General features: G+C 30.5%; 1 long non-coding RNA gene across 1 annotated transcript; it reads left to right on the plus strand.

Moving 5' to 3' along the window:
* Nucleotides 1-6627: 6627 nt before the first annotated feature.
* On the plus strand, nt 6628-9670 carry LOC127720195 (uncharacterized). Its single transcript, XR_007990660.1, has 3 exons — nt 6628-6773; nt 7148-7236; nt 8202-9670. It is a non-coding gene; the product is annotated as an uncharacterized LOC127720195 (long non-coding RNA).
* The last annotated feature ends 4334 nt before the right edge of the window (nt 9671-14004 follow it).

A 14004-nucleotide genomic window follows, 5' to 3' on the forward strand; every position in this document is an offset into this window, starting at 1 on the left:
ATTAAATCATTCTTTTATAAATAGTTTTGAAGATAAAGAAGGCAGAATTATTCTACTTAACATAGAAATTGATAACAATATTTTTACATTAGTAAATCTGTATGCTCCTAATTTAGAAAGCGATAGAAATGCCTACTAAAAAAAGTACACAATATAATAGAAGCATACTGTCTTAGAAATTTAATAATTGGCGATGATATGAATGAAGCACTAACAGATAAGGACAGAAAATGTAAAACTGTAGATAATAAAAAAAGAAAACCAGTGAATAGCTTAAAAGATATGATAAAAAGACATAAACTAATAGATATTTGGAGAATATTAAATCCTACAAAAAACAATTTACATGGAAAAGAAAACATAATTGCAATATTGCAAGTAGAATAGATTATTTTCTTATAAATTCTGACATAAGAAATAGAGTGTTAAGTACAGATATTCGCCCAAAAGTAATTAATTGCACAGATCATCAACCAATTTTACTAAAAATAAAACATACAATACAAGATCAAGGAAAAGGATACTTAAAATTAAACAATAGTATACTCAATGAAAGTAAATATAAAAACATTATTTTAAAACTTATAGATCAATATAAAGAAGAAGCACTAAATAAAAAACCTATAATGTGGGACATGGTTAAAATTCAAGCAAGGGAGGCAACTATTAACTATTGTAAAGCTAGACAAAAAGATAAGAGAGAAGAAGTTAAAAATTTAGAAAACAAAATAAAATATCTTAATGATATCTGTGAAAGCTGACAAAAGCAACAATGCTGTTATTCTAGATAAAAGTATTTACTTATCTCAAACTAAAAGACAGCTTGGTTCACATCATTACAAAAGTGTTGACCATTTTGATTTCAAGGGTCTAAGAAACAGTCTGAACGAATATCTAATAGGTATGTTCAACAGGAGAATACTTGACAGTGAAACTTTTAATTATCTATTTAATGGTAATAGAATGAATTATAGATCAGGACATATGCACATACTACCAAAAATTCATAAATTGAATCAATCTGACATATCTGATAGAAAATGCAATGGGTTTAATATTCAAAACATAGTTCCACCTGGTCGACCAATCATCTCTCAAATCGGCACGAATACAGAATATATAAGCCGTTATGTTGATTATTTTTTTGTGCCTATCGTGCAAAAACAACAAACATACATAAAAGACACATCTGATTTTATACACAAATAAGAAACAATTAAACCACATGTTGATTGTCTGCTATGCAGTTTTTGAAATAAGCCAAATGCTTACAAATTGTCCAATTGATGAAATATTATCTCTGCAGTGAGAATTGCCTATGATGACTTTGACAAATCACAATACAAATTTAAACGCCCACCCACAGAGAATCTACTACACCTCCTTAGATCTGTCCTCCTCAATAATATCTTTGAATTTAATGGACTTCTATATCAACAATGTCTTGGTGCAGCTATTGGGGTGTGCTGTTCCCCATAATGTTGTAACATTTTAATGTACAATATCATAAAAGAAATTCTTTCTAAATTTCGTAATAGAAATAATATATTGTATTATGTGAGATACATGGATGATGGCTTTATAATATACCATGGCAACAAACAAGATTTGATTGATTTTTTTGAGTTTGCTAATAGCCACCATACGTTCCTTAAATTCACATATGAAATTTCAAATGCTGAAACTACATTTCTAGATGTTCATTTATTTAAAGGGAGAACATTTCTCAATGAAAACGTATTGAATTTGAAAACACACTTTAAACCCACCAATTCATTTTTATACCTACATCGGAACAGTTGTCACATTAGACATGTGTTTTTCGGTTTTATCAAGGGTGAGATTATACGATACATCAGAAACACAAATAATATAGATGATTTAGAACAAATTCGTTCACAGTTCAAATTGAACTTGATTAAAAGGGAATACAAGGAGAAAGAGATAGATAACTGTATAAATGAGGCAAGAACAAGGCATAGAAAATTTCTATTGAGAAAAATTCTAAAGAACAAAAAGAGGATATTCCTTTAGTTTTATCTACCAAATACAACCCATGCATAAGAAAACTTGGAAAATATATCATCAAACATTGGCACATATTACAAAAAGATGTAATTTGCAATAAGATATTCACAGAGAAACCTATTATAGCATATAAAAGGCACAAAAATTTAGCAGATCTGATAACATCAACTAAAATTAGAAATTAGGAAATATAGGACAATCCCTGATGATGGCGGGCCTATATCTAAAACCCATTTTAGAATCTATAAAAATGCCGCCGGAACACGAAATTAATATAGGATTCATGCAAGCAATAATATATAAATTTATCCAGTCAGTTCCAGTGATTTTCCAGAATATATATATTAAAATACCCTCAGGAATGAAGTATTTTCATGCCTTAATCTGGTGGAGTAACGTTTGATATGAATTACATAAGGATGTCGGAATATGTGAATGTTGGGTTCCATTTTAATATTCAAAGTTGAAGATATCAATAGAAAATAAAACACAATATACTGCTTATTTTTAAATACTTAAAAGATAATAAATTGAAAATGTTGAGGTGGAAATTATTACATTGGATACTGCCCTGTAAACAAATATTAGAAACTTGGAAAATAGTAGATACTCCTTTATGTAATATATGCAATGTTAAAGAGAATTATGAACATATCTTTATCACCTGCAAATATTTAAAAATTTTTTGGGAAAGTATTAGATTAATTCTTAATAAACTCAAAATTGGATATCACATTATAAGTTTAGAAAACCTGATATTTGGATATAAAATAAATGATGAAAAGTATTATGAAATTAATTTTTTTATAACAATAGTAATATTTAGTATAAATAAAGCATACTACTTATCAAATAGAAAAGAAAAGGAAGTACATGTGTTCGCTATATTTAAGTATCAATTTTTGTCAAGAGTAAACCACCACAAAGCAATGAAACAAGAAGTAAGCTTTACGCTAAAGCAAATCCTTTTACTTCTTAGCTGTTTAATACCACATGTTTCAGTGACACTAAACATCAAAAGTCAAAACTAATAGTTATCATGGTTATATACTCACAAATTGTAAAATTCAATCCCAACTGCATGTTTTTGTTACAGTAGTATTTGTATTATATAGGACGATTTATTAGTAAATTAAAATATACGGAAAAACACTGTTATATTTCCGGAAAATTTTAAATTGTAATTTATAATTATCATATGTTTATAGTATTAGTATCAATAAGTAACCCTTAACCTATTATTTATAGTATTTAGAGCTTTTAAGGAGAAAGCTGTATCCTTAAAAGATTTATACACAGCTGTAATGAAATAAAGTATAATATGTTAAAAAAAAACAAAAAAAAACGAACAAAAACAAACACAATATATACTTCAAGAATACATATCCTGAATAATGTCTACAAAGCAAAAATAAACAAACAAATTACTAAGAAAAAATAGTAAAAAAAAATAAATAACCCGACAAATAACATAACAAAAACAAAATAACAGACCCAAAGAAAGAATTTTTGAATAAAACATATGAAATCAAGAATGTGTCCACAGTACACGGATGCCCCACTCGCACTCGTAAATTAGATGAAAATTCAAAATGCAAATCAAATCATTAAAATAAAATAGATAAATAAAATTCCAAATTCAAATAAAAACTAAAATGAAATGAAATTTTGAAATAATGGGGTGCTTAATGAACCCTGGCAACAGATATCCAAAAATCAACATGAGAAACTACGTTTGAGGTGGAAATGAAGATTACATGGAATAATGTTCTAAATTGTATAATAATATAGTGATAAATCAAGTTCATCGGTACTGGTGCAGCCTATAAAGTCCGCCACTTAACAAGTTAAAAAACATTCATTTCATAAAGAATGTTTTGGAACTTGTTATACCGCCAACCAGTACCATAAATTGAGAGTCGATATAACTCGGATTGTAATATTCTGTAATAACAAGAATCTGACCGCAGTAACTACTAGCTAACAGATTCCCGAAGCCAATGACATAAATTTGATGGACAATAAATGGATGCAAATTGATAATAGCATAACTGGATAATAAGTGGTGAAAATTGATAATAGCATAACTAAAATTGTAACTTGTATACAAATATATAAATTTTAATATCTGACAAATAAACTATTCCTTCTCACTGTACTTTGGTTCAATAATTATTAAGAATGTTGTTTTTGTCTTCCAATCTTGGTAACATTAGGACCAAGCAAATCTGACTAAGGTAACAAATCTTGGAGAAAATCAATATCGCTTATAAGTTAAGTCCTATCGTATAGAACGCTTTGTCCAATGTCATGTCCATTTTAGTGGATTACTTAACATTGCGGGGTTCTTCGAGAAATGAGCATACAATTAGTTTATCTGTTTACTTACAGTACCTCATAACACTTTGACCTTGTAACAGATTGTGATAAGAAAATGTATAAGAGAACACAAGCATAAGCAACTACAAACTTCCAAGCACGAACTAAGTCATTTTTTGTGATTGAAAACCCCACTATCCAAGCCCGCTTTTGAAAACATGAAAGATCTTAAGGTAACTTCCGATACTAAGGGAGATAACAACGTTTTACTGATGTAAAACTGGTTCCCTGTTTTAATCTTAGGATATATCGCCTATATATCTGGGTCACGGGTACAGTTCCGTTGTCGTATGTTGATAACGTATGTAAACAACTTACAGCTGATCGCACGGAAGAGAGGAACGTTTATCAAAAAGATTAAACTCATGCGTTCGTTTAAAATGAAGAATATAATAGCTTCAGCCTGAAAGTTCACACAGTCTTAAATGATTCTCAACTTATAAGATCATATGATACAAGTTTTTGTGAGTTGGAGAACTTCGGCGTCCGATCACAGTGACCTTTCGTTTGACGAAACCTGGAAAGAAGGTCGACGGCTAGCTCTGGCTCACCACCTAGCGCAGAATCTGTTCGTGAAGATGTGTGACTGTCCCCTGCGGATACTGTCGGCAAACGGAAATACGACCTTGGAGGTGGAGGCAGTGAAGCATTTTGTCCATACCATGCTACCTTGTAGTAGCTGCAGTGCATGTAACCTGCATATCATGCATATGTAAAAGAGTAGATACGAGGAAAAGAAATGGAACTGGTGAATTTGTTATCAATTCAAAAGCTGCACTTGGTAAGAGATTTAAATTTTCTCTCTAGATTCTCTTTACACATTTTACTTGGTGGAGAAGGTGTATGGTTTCATGTCTTGTATAAATGAACCTGCCCCGCACCACTTTTTTTCTTTCTTGAATTCCCCTCTATTATGGTCTGGGGTTTGTGTGGTTTGAGGGTAAAAAGCATAATTTTGAGAGGAAGTTCTGCCCAAATTTTTTAGGAAGCTGGACTTAGTAATTTTTTCTGGAATTTCGCCCCTGGAAGTTATTTTATTTATCATTTTTGCAATGAACAGAAAGACAACACCATAAGGGGCTTTTTAGTTTTGCATTCAAAAGGGGAGGATTATTTTGTAAATAATTATTTGGTAGCAATTTATCATAAATGAAATTAGAATTGAAAAAGAAAACAAATACAGTCACAATGATTCATTCACAGAAATAATGTTTTACAAACTTGAAATATTAGTTGTCTTTATCTTATAATCAGAATTTTCATATTAATCATCTTTTGCATGTGATCATAGACCAAATGGTCTGATACCTTAGAGATTTAGTCATTTAAAAACACAGATAGAATGCTGTGTAGAATGCAGAATAATGCATGATGGGAAAAAAGAAAATGAGGAAGGGGCATGCAAGCCACACCCACCCTCACTCCACATTATTAGAAATTTATATGAGTCTGTGATCTATAAGAATAAAGGCAAATATGAATTTACAATCATACTATATAAATATAAATTAAAAAAAAAAACAATTGTATATTCCAAATAAAATTATGAACTCAATAGTCTAAATAGTTTATCTAATTAACCAATGTGCAGACTGACATTTCATATCATATTTTTCAGGAATGATACATGCAGGAATTAGTGCCTCACATTTTAACAATTTTCTTAATGGATTGAATGTACTTTCTGTGACTTCATCCACCATAACGAAAAAGGAGAATGAAACCGGAATGAAAATATTTGCAGTTGCAAAAGAATCCTGTAAATTAAATCAGGAGAAGAAACAGTTTTAAACATGGTTAATATAATGAATAATTGAAAGGTAATTAAATCTTTAGTTAAATAATTTCAAAGTATTTTTTTGATAATTTACCGAAATAGATATTAAGGACCATAATTATATTCATATTTGCCCTAGCAGTCATAAAAATGAATTAACAGATCATGGTAATAATTTCAAGTTTAGGGTCAATATTTCAAAATATTTTTTTGGTCAAGCAGTGTTATGTATACTTGAAGACTTTGATATAGTATAGATCATAACAGAATTTGTTTCAACAAAAATATTGAACTAGAATTAGTTACATTGGTATTTATAAAATGAAATCCATATTTATGGATAATTTCAACAAATTTAATGAACCCAATTTGGTTTTGAAAGCCTTTATACATTATTGTTACAAATTTCATTGTTGACAGCCTGAGTTTCCAGTTAATTTTAAATGTAATATGTTTTAGCTATAGTATTTGAACACTGCATGTACTTTCATTAATATATGTTGTACTACTTTTTTTCATTAGGTTGAAGCCAGTTTTGTTGCAAAATAGCAAATGTTTGGTACTGGTTGGAACTATGAAAGTAATACAGGTAAATTTAAAGAATTAAGGCTATAACTTTATTAATAGAAAAAAAATGCCCAAATGTCAAGGTCAAAGTGGACCTTGTAGATTCTAAACACCCTTGTGAAATCTTAAGAAGCAACAGTCTTCTATGGTGAGAGGATACCATACTTTGCAATGCTCATGTTATTATATGGAATATGATTTTTTTCAGTTTGTGAGTGAATTTATAGTTAATTTGTTTTAAAAAAAAAATGGCTCGTTTATCATTATTTTTATTATTTTGTTATTGAACAACCGAAGTTGATAACAAGTAATATAAAAGTCTCACTCATTATGAATCCTATAATTATATAAATTTACTCTCAATACGATTTTTATTATATTTCTTATCAATTGTAGGTCTTATGGTGGATCATCATCCTTTAAAAAACAGCAGGTTATTAGCAGCAGTTTTACAAAAAAATAAAGGATATAAATGGCTGTCAATGGTAAATACTTACATTTTAGGATAATTACATGTAGTTACTTTTGAGAAAAAAACTTCAGGTTTCATTTGATACTTTTTAATCTGAAAATGGTGTTTTGCTGGCATAAACATTTCTTTTTGGACAATAGATTTAGTAGATTTTAGTTTGCCTCAAGTTGAAATGCACAAGTTCATATCTCACCAACTATAAATTGTAGGATCATGTAAACTTGTACATAGATGACATACATTTGCCACTTCACTGACTTTGGTTATGTTAAACATCCAGTTTCATATCTCAGCAACCATATTTAAAGGTGTCAGATCATGCAAACCTATATACACATATATGACTCTCAGAGTCTCAGTTAGTACCTCAGCTTCCAGGCAAAAGAAGGGCACAGTGATCTACATTTTACACTATTGATTTGTACTTTATTTTATTATTTAATAAATATAAAGTATATTATAAAGACTGCCACTGGTTCCTATGTGCCACAATGAAGCTAACTATGTGATGTAGATTACTTATGTTTATCACAAACTTGGTCACATGCTGTATATGTAAATATATACCAAAAAGAACAGTTCAACTGTATTGATTGAAGGTAAATGGTCAAGGTAACAGCGAATAAATATATACCTTGAATTTGAATTGTATTGGACACTATAATGCTCCCTATATTGTCACTTATATTTCATTCCAAATTGCCATTGAACATTAAAAAAAAACACTAAAAAGGATGTACATCATATGCAGAAGCAATATAAAATTGCATACCCATCAGGTGACCTAACTATTGCAATCACTTCAAAAACTGGCCATATATCACATTATGATATTAAAAGCTTAATAAGTACCTTTGATAGCATGGTTAGTCACGTATATAATCTTTTTAAATTGATGTTTTAATACATGATTGGATTTTGCACTATAATATTATATATTACACCTTTTCATTACAAATAAATAAATTAAACTTTCAGGTAAATGCAGCATCAGAACGTTCCCCCGGCAAATTTACTCTGAAAATTTGGGAAAGTATGAATTAGAAATTGGAAAGGCAAAGAGATAACCAGAAAACACAGAATTTAAAAGAGAAGAATTCAAATAAAAAGAATAGAAAGACGGCCCCATATGAAATAGAAACTGAAGTAAACGACAATGCTTTAGTGCTTGTGACATTCAGCAAATTCCTTCTCATATTCTTTATAACATATATATATATATATATATAGATCAATGTGTAAAATTTGATTTTCAAACAAGAAGTTTTTTAAGAAATAATGACATTCACTCAGGTAGCAGCTGTCTGTGGATCAAACCTATTCCAGAGATGTAATATGCCAAGATGTGACATTTTAAATGAAGGGAGCAAAATAACTGGTATTTTCTTTTCGTTATGCCACTAATAGTAATATGATATATCTGAATGGGAGCAACCTGTACTATTCAATATGGATCGAAGGATTGACAATTTTGACAGGGAACAAAATGAACTCTAATTATGTTTATATGACTATCAATCAGTATTTGACTGAATCAGAGGAGTAAACTATATACATATTTTTAAATATAACAGTCTATATTTTTGCTTAATTATTGAGGCATTAAAAATAAAGAAAGTTGAAAAACCTTTGAAAAAGTTATAATGTCATCATTTTTTGCTTATGTTACTATGACAACTGAAAATATATAATGTATTATTATTATGCTTCATCAAACTTAAATCATTAATTGAGGACAGGATGACAAAGTCTTGACATTTTTTTAATCCATTTACTTGCATGACTGGTATCTATCAATCGATAATTGAAAGAAAAAAATATATGGTGATTTTCGCTAACTGCTGAGTAATTTGTTTTGCTCGTTTTAGACCACAGTAATGATTATATAAGCTGCATTATCATAATATTTGTTTACATTTACATAATGTGTTGTAGCTCTGAAATCATGGTATTTGATCTCTTTTTGCCTGTTAGGTAGTTACTCTTGCACATCAGAACAATGCAAAAACTTGAATTTTCCAATTTCTTGTCATGTTGCCATGGTAACCATTGTTCATAGAAACAAAAATTGCTTTCAGTTGATTGTCTTGTGAAACTGTATTATTCTGTGTAAGTTTAACAAAGGATATGACAACATGTGTCACACTTTGTACATACAATTTTGAAAGATATACAAAGAACTGCTGTTGATCACTGTGTCGTTAGGGGTCACAAAAACGTTTTTAGGTCAAAAAATAGTCAGGTAACCCATATTTTTCTTTTTATTTTTTCAAAGCTCATTGTTTTGACCATCTTATGTCAAATTTTAAAAAATATTCATTGGACCATTTTTGTTTGAAATTTAAGAAAAATAGAAATTTTTAACAAAATCTGTGTTTTTTGTGTGCAGCAGTGTTGATGAAATTTAAGCCGAAATTAATAAATAAAAATAAAACTGCCATTATTTGTGCTTTATTTACATTTTTGATGTTAATTTTGTAATAAATGAAGAACAAACCTTTCAAAATACTTTCAAAGGCTTGAAAAAAATCCAGAGTTTCTACAACAGGTATATATTTATGCATACACGTGATGTACCAACTTTGGTGACCGTTACCATGGAAACGAGTCTGGTGACATACTATTTTTAACTCAAATTTTTATAGAGGCCATTGCATAGTATATGTATGCAAATTTTAAGAAAAATTCAATGGTGAAAAAAAAATTGCTATATCTGTAGGGATCCACCTTAAATTGACAATCAATCAATAATCAGTTTCAGATTGACAATTTACAGTGTAGACAAATAATTAAAATTGGTATGATAACAGATAAAGATATTTGACTTGCCAACTGTTATGTTGGTAATCTGATATATGGTTAATACTTTTTATATTACTAATGACTGAATTAGACTTTTACCATCAGAAAATATAAAAACAACAAGATCTGACATGAATGTCAATGAGGCAACTATTCGACTAAAACTTAATGGCGTGGACGTAAACAACTATAGGCAACCGTACAGCCTTCAACATTGAACATAGTCCATACAGTATAATAGCAATAAAAAGGCCCTGGAAACAATCCAAACAAAAAAACAAGGCCATATTTAAGTATACATCAATTTAAACGTAAAACAAATATAAAAGACTGCGACAAACACCAAGTTTGTGAGAACTAAGCCCTCCCGTAACCGGAGACAGGGGTTAACAACACAAAATAAAACAAAGTTGAGGTATGTTTGACTCATCAGATCGACAAAAATCACAATAAACAACCAGCAAATAGTCTAAAGACACCAAGTACCCATCTCAGAGTACTCGCAGTTACTGAAAGCTAGTTCACAGCCAATTAAAACTAGTAAATAAATCATGTTACCCAGACAAACACTTTTTAAACTGAAGTGCAGTTAAGACGCCCCAAGTATTCGTCAATACTGCATTAAAACTGGTATCCTGTATCATTTTGTTTTGTTTGTTTGTTTTTGTTTTTGTTTTTGTTTTTGTTTTTGTTTTTGTTTTGTCTTTGTTTTTGTTTTGTGTTATTTTTGTTTTTTTGTTTTTGCTTTTGTTTTGTTTTATTGCATATCATGTGCATGGTGTTTGACAACAATTGTTATCCCAAATCATTAATGACTGCTTACAAAAACGAATATTCTCTAATATATGTATATACATACTATTTCATGTATAACTGTTCACAGTATTTAACCCAATTTCGTTGTTTCTCTTTCAGATAACAAAATCGTATTATTTAGCAGTTTTACAGTCTGAGATATACGCTACTATTAAATCTAAAATACAAAATCAATAAAATCAATTTATCAATTAGCTATAATGCAGACTACTATTTGAACTTGTCTTGACCTCTGTAATGATATATTTAAGAAAACCATTAACCCAGACGATTGTAAATTTGTATCAACAATTTTCAGACCATAATTTTCAAGATCTACCCCGCTTAAATGACGGCGAGACCCCCTGGTCTTTAATGTCCATAATAAATTGAATGATCTTTTAGACTATGTATAAATAAAGATCGTATCAAAAGGATTTCCCAGAATAATGTCATCTTCGATATCTACGGAGGGCTTAAATTGTCACTTTACAGCTACAAATCGTCTAAAATTCAGGTAAAAGGGCACAGGGCGATGGCTATACCTCCTTGATCTCTCACTACATCTTTATAGTCGAGGTGGTGAATTCGAACTCCGTAAACGTTCGTTCATGGCGCGTTTTTAAATTTTAAATTAACAAGGATTGTCAGTTTTCCTGCTGAGATCGATAGTTCCTCCGCCAATGATTCTGACCGCTATGATATAGCTAAAGTGCTGAGCTTGGCGTTAAACAGCCACATAGAAACAAACATATTAACGCTTAATCATTTAGTTTAAGAGCATTTGCCACTGGTTTTTTTGGAAAGGCTGACATTTATGCAAATAAATTGTAGAAAACCTATGAAACAAAACACGAAGAAATTTCAAAAACCTATGAAACAAAACACGAAGAAAACTCAAAAACCTATGAAACAAAACACGAAGAAAACTCAAAAACCTATGAAACAAAACACGAAGAAAACTCAAAAGAGTACAGCTTCATATTGATGTACAATTATCATTGTAATGTTCACGTGTAAGACGAAATAAAAAGCATTGATTTTGCTGCATTTGCTATTCCTTTTATTTACTTTGAATATAAAATCAACAACAAAAGTTGACGGAGGGGGTAATAATATGTATAAATACATCACATATGATATAACCAAAAGGGCCTTTCGGGAGTAAAGTTGATCGACAGGTTGTAGGCATTTATATGGGCACCATTTGAATCCTTTTAACATGTTAAATAAAAGTCTTGTTCCTGTACTTAATGCCAGGAGGAATTTTTTTGAAAATAATTATCCTGGCCTGGTAAAAATTTAAAATAAATAACCTTGCCATAAACAGAATGAAAATAAATAGTTTACTCCAAAAACATGCAGGATATGAATATGTACAAAATTTAAAAAAAAAATTTATGTATAAGTTGTAATAAATTGGGCTTTAAACTAGCTATTAGTAACTGTGACAACTTTTAGATTTGTACTTAGGCGCTACGACGGACGAGTGGTTTTATAAAAATACGAAGATGTGGTATAATTGCTAATGAAACAACTCTCCACAAGAGACCAAATGACGAAGAAGTTAACAACTATAGGTCACCGTATGGCATTCAACAATGAGCGAAACCCTTTCAGCATAGTAAGATATAAAAGGCCCCGAAATGACAAATGTAAAATAAAAAAAGGAGAAAACTAACAGCCTGATTTATGTACAAAACAATAAGCAAAAACAAATATGATATACAGCAACAAACGATAACCACTGCATTACAGGCTCCTGACTTGACTTGGGACTGGCACACACAGATTGTAGCGCCAAAACTCCCCCTAACCTGGGTAGATGGTGAAACAATTCAACAGAAGAATAAACTACTAATATGAAAATCAGTTGAAGAGGCTTTAACTCATCAGATTGATACAAAGCACAGAACAATCCTAACAAAAGCTCAAAAGACACAGATTAGAGATCTGAGAGTTCTCGCAGTTACTGGAAGCTTGTTCAAAGCCAATACCAACCAATAAAAAATCATGTATGCGTTCGACTCCTATCCTAATTGACGAGGATTGCTAGTTTTCCTAATGAAGGTAGTTGGTTCTCTTCGAGAACTGTGGCTTCCTCCACCAGTAATATATGGACTCCTGTTGTACTGTTACACACTGTCCCAGGTCAGGAACAATGTTAAGAGTTCGCTTACATGTCTTATCCTGTCATTTTCTTTATGATCTTGTCCCATGTCAGGTGCCTGTAATTCACTGGTTGTCTTTAGTTGCTGTCATGGATATTTGATTTTTGGTTATTGCTTTTTCTCATAAATCTGGACGTTGGTTTTGTTTGTTAGATTTTATTTAACATTTGTCATATTAGGGCCCTTATATCTGACTTTTGCTCATTGTTAAAGGCCGCAAATTGACCTTTAGTTGCTTAAATCCTCTTCATATGGATCCTTTAAAATAGCTGTCTTATTGGCAGTATTACCAAATCTCCTTATTTCATAATAAATGAAAAATCGTCTCTTCTTATTTTGCTGAGCGTTGTCATAGTCGTTTTCGTAGAAATAACAGTTAATTGCATATTAAGAGTTTATCATGATATTTTTAAAACATTTTGTTTAATTACACAAAATTGAATTCTGAGTTGATAAACAAAATATTGATGAAATGTAAAGCAAAAGAAGCATTAATGAATGAAGATAAGTCAAAATACAATGTACCAATCTGTGAATTTTGATTCTTTTATCTGGAACAATCGCCAACAAATTATAAAATCGCATCAGGGATGCCAAGCTAATAATTTGGTACGCCATAAGCGTGTTTTGACAACAGAAGACTTATCAGTGACACTCAAATCAAAACAGTTAGAATGCCAATTCAAATACGAAGTAGGACATTGCTATCCAAATATAACGAAAAGATCTGCTACAAACGGTTAACGATTTTTATCCATGGGTAGACAACGTAAGTGTTTCAAATTATGCAACGAACCTAAACAGTGGGAAGTGCATTGAAAACCAATTATAATGAAAAGTTGTTCCAAATGCAGCTTCGGATATCTATGAATGGGGGTGAAGAAACATTTTACAAAATAATGAAAAAAAACCCCGATACGTCGATATTTAAATGTTGGTAAACGTAATGCGTTAAACAAACGCATAAACCATAAACTGTAACTTGTAATAGAAATTGCAAAATCAAAATCTCA

The sequence above is a fragment of the Mytilus californianus genome, unplaced genomic scaffold (genome assembly GCF_021869535.1).
Source record: "Mytilus californianus isolate M0D057914Y unplaced genomic scaffold, xbMytCali1.0.p SCAF_11, whole genome shotgun sequence".
Taxonomy (NCBI): Eukaryota; Metazoa; Mollusca; class Bivalvia; order Mytilida; family Mytilidae; genus Mytilus; species Mytilus californianus.